The sequence below is a fragment of the Etheostoma spectabile genome, chromosome 9 (assembly GCF_008692095.1).
Source record: "Etheostoma spectabile isolate EspeVRDwgs_2016 chromosome 9, UIUC_Espe_1.0, whole genome shotgun sequence".
Lineage (NCBI taxonomy): Eukaryota > Metazoa > Chordata > Actinopteri > Perciformes > Percidae > Etheostoma > Etheostoma spectabile.
This window is the reverse complement of record NC_045741.1, coordinates 28,567,547-28,574,820: the sequence shown is the minus strand read 5'-3', so window position 1 is coordinate 28,574,820 and position 7,274 is coordinate 28,567,547.

Here is a 7,274-nt window from a genome sequence, read left to right as displayed (position 1 = left end):
GTGTGTGTGTGTTTGTGTGTGTCCATAGGCACAATGCCCTTCCAATCTTGTGTATTTTCTGAGCCGGATTGGTCACACAATGCCCACAATAGCACTCCCAAGGCCAACAGGGCACATTCAAAAAGCAGGGTTGGGAGCTGAGGAGGAAAAAAAAAAAAAATCATCCACACATCCAGTATGATCCCGGATGTTTAATCATGTCATGCAAGATACTCCCACTCCCACGTGTAACCACAGTCTTGTTTGTGAATGTCAGCACATGTTTACATATTGTTTTTTATTACAGTAACGCTGATGACTTTTGTTTGAGGATCATGTCGCTACACTGGTACACCTCTGGTTTACTGTTGTGTGTTAAAACCAACATATTTTGTCTGCAATCAAGGCCGACAAACCCGGCTAATTATAGCATGCTAGAGGAAACGAGCCTCTAAATGAGTTGTTTCCTCACTTCCACACGTAACACTGGGGGGGGGTAAATTTAGAAAATCCTCCCCATTACTGCCCGAGGACAGCTGTAGGTGCATTCAAGAAGGATTTTTTAACCTAATGTTACTAATGCATCATTTTACTGAGATTGCAGATGCTTGCTGACTGTGGTTAAGAAACAACCTGTATTCACAGAATGGTCCAGAGGCTTTAATACACTAGATCAATGTTTCCCAAACTCAGGGTCGGGACCCGAAATTGGTCGCAGACCCGTTTTATTGGGTCGCCAATTGGCAGAGTAAAAATGCATATCAATCTTATGTGAATGAGCGTTCTTTTTTGCTACACCGGTCTGGTTCACTCAAGCCTGTGGTTTTTCTCTCTCTCTCTCTCTCTCTCTCTCTCTCTCTCCCTCTCTCTCTCTCTCTCCTTCTCTCATCCTAGGGGGGATAAAAATGATTGAGAAAGGTTTGGACCAGAAAGGAGAATAAAGACCTTTTCTGATTGTTAACTTTTTGTGTGTGACGTTTCTAATGGAATAAATATACTTCATATACATTTAAATTCATGGTTTGTTCCGTCTCTTGTGCACAGTTTAAAAATGTAGATGTTACAATGATTCATGGTGTATTTTTGTAGATTTGGGTCCCGGGGAGACACCAAATTTCTCCTTTGGGTCTTGAGCTGAAAAGGTTTGGGAACCACTGCACTAGATTAATATGACAGTATAGTTTATATTTAGGGATAACTGGGCAACAGTGCCCTCTGTTGTACTAAAAGATGTAATCACATGTCAGTTTATTTCTTGTTTTTCTTCAATTCAGTAAGCCAGACAAGTTTATCAGTGGATAGCTGACATATGTAAAACTGTCAAGTGAATATAAATATATTATTAATAAGAAAAATGCCTTATCTGACAGACTTTTGCTGATGTTTAAAAAAAAAAAGGACAGCTAAAACAAAGGAATGGCACATGGCAGGAACTTTAATTTCCTCAGGAATGGACAGACATGCGGAGGGCAGAGCTGTGTGCACCGCCAGGAAATACCTTGGCATTCACACAGCATGTCATACACAGGCAGGCAGACAGACAAACAGCAAGAAAGGCAGACAGACAGACGGACAGGCGGGCAGGCGGACAGGCAGGCAGACAGGCAGGCAGACAGGCAGGCAGGCAGGCAGGCAGACAGACAGACAGGCAGGCAGGCAGACAGACAGACAGGTAGGCAGACAGCGAGGAAGGCAGGCAGGCATCCAAGCAGGTGGACAGGCAAGCAGGGAAAGTTTACAATAAATTAAACTACCCAACAATTTACAAGCTTAATAAATACAGCTGAAATTATTATTAAATGATTATCCGTTTAAACACTTAGTTGATTGACAGAACTGGATTGTTTCTACTTTGGAAAATGTTCATTCTGCAATGAGAACTTTTACCTCTAGTACTTTAAGTACGTTGTTCTTATGATATGTACATACTTTTACTAACACAACATTTTCAATGCAAAATTTTTACAGTATGGTTGTAGTTCTTTTACTTAAGTAATGGATCTTAATGGATACTTCTTCCACTACTGAGGCCATTACAGACATAAAAGTGTCAGTAATGTCTCATTTTGGATTCAAAAGAAAGGCAGGATTTAATTGGGAAATACATTTTTAATCTTGTTGCCGGCTGCTGAATATGACGTGTACAAGAGAAAGAGAGATTTGTCAATTAAAATGCCAAGATATCTGTACCTAGAAACACACTCAATCATTTTTGCTCTGAGAAGTGAGTCTTGAAGGCAGGTACGGTGGTAGGAATTACTTGTGCATTCAAAAAGTTTGAAATCACAGACCTTTTGTTGAACCGGGTCAAGAGACAGTTGTAACTGGAGGCCTGGTCCGGGGTGGGTGCTGAGCAATAAAGTACAGTGTCATCAGCAATATCATCTGATATGGCTGTGGGGGTATGTAGGAAAAAGGCTATAAAACCACTGCAGTATACACCAAGTATTTAAAAAATAAAAAATCCTCCTCCACCACCCGAAATATTCCCACATGATCTCATACAGGGATGATGCAGAAGGATCATTTGACTGAATAATATATTCACTGATATATATATATATATATATATATATATATATATATATATATATATATATATATATACATATATATATATAACTTCCACCAGTAAGTGGTAGTAGCGCTCTAACATCAGTTCCCCAAACTCCACATGTCTGAGATAAAAAAAAAGAAGAGGCAGAGCAGCAAGCAGGATCTCTTGTCACTTGATCACACACCCTCTTTCTCGTTTTCCCCCCCCAATCACCTGAGGACGTGACATTTGGTATGTGGAAGGAAATTAGGCAGGATAGTGTGCGCCTTGTAGGATCATACGTCCATGAAATCTACCTTGCTCTTTCCACTTATCTGTTCAATCATTGCAATCATACAGAGAGATTAGCGGAAATCCATGAATGTTCACACACACACACACACACACACACACACACACACACACACACACACACACCAGTATGGAGTTAAGAGATTGGCTTGTTAAACTGTCAGACTTAAATCAATGTGTCACCCAGACATAATGAAATGTGAAATGTTTCACCGGGTTCTGTCATTAGACTGTCAGTTACCATATGACAAATTCACAAATAACATCTACAACCTAAGACATGCTACCAATCAACACAGGTGCTCAGTTGCATTTTTTACACTTCACCACCCTCACACACACACACGCACGCACACGCATTGATTTGATAGATAGGCTTGTTTCACCGACAGGCCCGCGGTCTTATCTCATATCCTTGTCATATCCTCAGAGCTTTTTAAAGGCTGCTTAGACAAGCCTGTCACTCATTCGCTGGCGGTCAAGATTGACTTCTGTGATAAACAACAACAATTTAGCGAAATATCAACACCTGTGGCATTTTGGTGTCGAGACGCACGGCAGGGATGAGATGTATAGGCAAGCTTGAGGAAATAGGATTTGAAAGTTTCTGATATAAAAGCAGTCACAGAAGCTGGGATGATTTCACGCAAATAAAACGCGGTTGTTAAATTATTAACTGAATCACAAATAAGCAATGATAATATAACAGGGTGTGCAGAGCAGAATAAATTGGATGATTTATTGCAGTTACCCGAGGCCTGGGACTGACTGTGCATTTCATCTGGTTTTACTGCGGGCAGTGTCTGGGAGGGGAGTCGTGGTCTGGCAGGAGCAGTATGTGATATGAGGTTCTGTTGGAGCCTCTGGGCACAGACTGTGAGCAATGCTCACATCAACATATCAATCTAACCTGCATGTCGCCTGCAGGACGTGCTGTTACGTTGAAGGGAAGTTCTTCCTCAAACACAAAAAAGTGTTTTGATGCGGCTTTCCATACATGCTCTGGATGCTGGGAGATTTTTTATTAAGATTGTACCTGCTGTTTGTGAGTTTGACAGTGCAGTGCGTGTGGGTAATTATCGTTTGATTGATTAGACAGAAATTCGGGAACTGGTTTTCTCTTACTCATCCTTATGATTGCCTGTAAAAAGACAATGCATCTGTTCATTCATTCATTGTTGTAATTTTAGTGAATTTACATGTCAATATTCCACAGGTTTGTACTTTAAATCAAGTAATTATGCACAAATCTTGGCCCATACTGTATATCTCCTCACTGTTATCCAGAATTAGATGACTTTTGTTAATTTGCGTGGAAACTCATCTGATTTTTTATCTTAGGCTGTCTAATATGGGTGCGCAATCACGGAAGGCTTGTATCGTGTGCCGACAGTTTTGTTGTCATTACTTAGAAATTCCTCACGGGGGCGACAGAAACTACACACTGTAGCTTTGAACGTGCAAAGAAATGGAACAAACACGGAACACCAGACTACTTGACAATACTAACGAAAAAAATAATTTATATAAATATTGACAGTATCATTTCAGGAACAAGGAATTCTACATATTTGTTCCAGAGAAATCAGGGCAACAATACACATTTTACATTTGATGCATTTAACCTTTTCCAATGTATGGTACTGCTTTTAAGTCATTTAAGATGGAGAGTTACTTGTTCACAATCTGCATATTTGCAACCAGGCACCCCCTCACTGCCCAGACCCCATCAGTCCCCACCCGGGTCTCGGTCATGGCACAACAAAAAATGTAGATTGACATGAACACTAAATCAACCGTGCAATCCTAAAACCCTGATAACGTAAATGCACAGCCAACATTTACAGAACATTATTAAAACACACTTTTACTAGGACAGAAACCGTTCAGAACACACTCCTCCCTCCCCCCACCCCCCATGAGCCTTTGTATTGCCTCATTGCAGAACAGTTCAAATGACTCCGCCCCCTGTAATGCAGCGTGATCTGGGCACTGCATACTTACCCTTAGTGTTGTCCTCCTTTTAACCGTGAAAAAAACGTTAAAATAATAATGTTTTTCCAACATTATTATTGCTTTTTCCAACATTTTTGCACTTTTTTCAATGCTATGGATGTTTTTTTTTAACACCCCTTTTTTTTCTAAAGTTTTGATATTTCTAGGTTGACATTTTCAGCTCGTTTTGACGGCCCATTTTTTTGTGGCAAAAATTAATTAACTGAAAAGGGTCCATGTGACCCAAGGACAACATGAGGGTTAAGCTGAGCAGTAGAAACAACTAATGTGATTAAGTAAATAATGTTTTTTTTCAATAAAACATGAAAGAATAAGTAGAGACCACTAAAAAGTTGAATTATAACTAAATCTGGGTTTACAGTGGCTAGTTACAGGCCTGGTAGCAGTTATACCAGAGGTCCCAACATATTTCCAGTGGAAGGTTGTGGATGTAGACTGCCTGATTATGGACTACAACAAGGAGGGGGCCAAAACAAATCCTGCTTAGGGCCCCCAAAACGTCTAGCGCTGGCCCTGCTAAGGCCTAAACTGTGTCCAAGGCACTGAAAGAGAACTATATGAATAATGAAACTTTGTCTAATTTTAAGATCATTGACAACTCTGACCAGACTTATACTGTGATTAACTCTAAAAGCAGTCTGGTGGGAATCAAACTACTCGTCATAGGACAGACATGCAGTGATTGTTAGCATACAACCTTTTTTAATAAATCAGTAATTCAGATTGGTCTGTAGTTGTCAAAAACAAATGGATCAAGATCAAATTTTCACTAATAATTCAATTCCTGGTCTTATGCCACCCGCTCTTAGATTTGCATCCGGTTTTTTTAGTGCTTTTACTCCCTCCCAGTTCCCCTCAAGGTGTATTTATTGTTATTTGTCTTATATGTATCAAGTAGATGATAGACCCTGTCAACAAAAGCAGGTGATAGAGACATTAAGACTTCAGAACTGGCTAGTCTTAGAGAGGGAAAAGGCCAAACCAAACATTCCTCTCTCTGAAAACTCAGATGACAGATTTAATGTAAGGGCAGACACACACACACACACACACACATACACACACACATACACACACACCCACCCATTTCGAAACATCTGCCAAGAAAGTTTTTTTTTTTTTTTTAAATTTGAAGTCGTAATTCAAACTGACAGACAGCCCAACCAACTACCCTTTAGTAATGCTAACAATTTGAAATATTTCTTTGCTTTAAAGACGGAATGTTGTGAGCACCTGGGTACGCACGTTGATTACTGTAATTTCAGCTAACAAAAAAAACATTCTGATGTCTGCTTTTGCTTTTTTTGTGTCCATTCCTCAAGACATCCCTTCAGTGTTTGTAGTTGTAGTTTTGCGGTAGCACAGTCCATGGTAGCACAGACGTGGCTTGGGAAGCGGAGGGTCACTGGATGGACCAAGTATGGAGATGGAGGGTGGCCGGAGAGGTGCCTGTTCACCTCCTGGGCACTGCCGAGGTGCCCTTGAGCAAGGCACCCAACCTCCAACTGCTTGCGGCAGCCTCTTCACTGTGACATCTCTCCATACATAACATGTACAGTATGTGTAGGGCCTGTTTGTGCATGCAGGTACTGTACTTGAGCATTGTATTTGAGCCTGTGTGTGTGTGTGTGTGTGTATGTGTGTGTGTGTGAAAAAAATGAATATCCCTTGAGGGATTCATAAAGTTTACCTTCTTTAAATTTTGTTATTGTGAAACACACATCCCAACTATTGGGAGTGAAATATCAGCTGAAGAAAAACAATAGGAATGTAATAAATAACGCTACAAAGCCTTTAGAAAATTTATGGGAAAGCAAGATTGGTCGTAAAGTTTAAAAAAAAAGTGTGTTTCTTTTGTTAGGGATGAATAATGTTCATGTTGATGTGAGGAAATTGTTTTATCACGTCCGATGATAATATCGTGTCAGAGGTAATAATGGTAAAATACGCATTGTTGCATCACAGTAAAAAAAACAAACGCTGTCAGGAGATTATTTAAATTGGAGTTTATTTAATAACACGGAGCCCTCAGATTTCCCATGGTGCTTATTATCCACGTCGGTTGGTTTGCAACAGTCAGTGTGGTGAATAACATGAAGAACATGGCCCCGATCCAGCTACACATTGTTGCCCCGATGCAGCTATCTGCAGCTGCTATCGGGGCATGAACTGAAGGATTCCTACGCAACTGCACTGTATATTCACAACAATTGATTGCACAATAATCCATTATGTATTGAGGGAAGCAGGATGTGCTGCCTCACTCTTATTGTGTCTCACAGTGCTACAAGGGGCCTAAATCTGCAGAGGCCGATAAGAGTCTGGCCGCTCTGCCCATTCACAAATTTCTCATGAGCTCACTTAGCTTTCGGATATTAAAAGCCAGCGGGGTGGCTGAGGTAGTTCTGGCCAAAGGGGGGGGGGGGGGGGG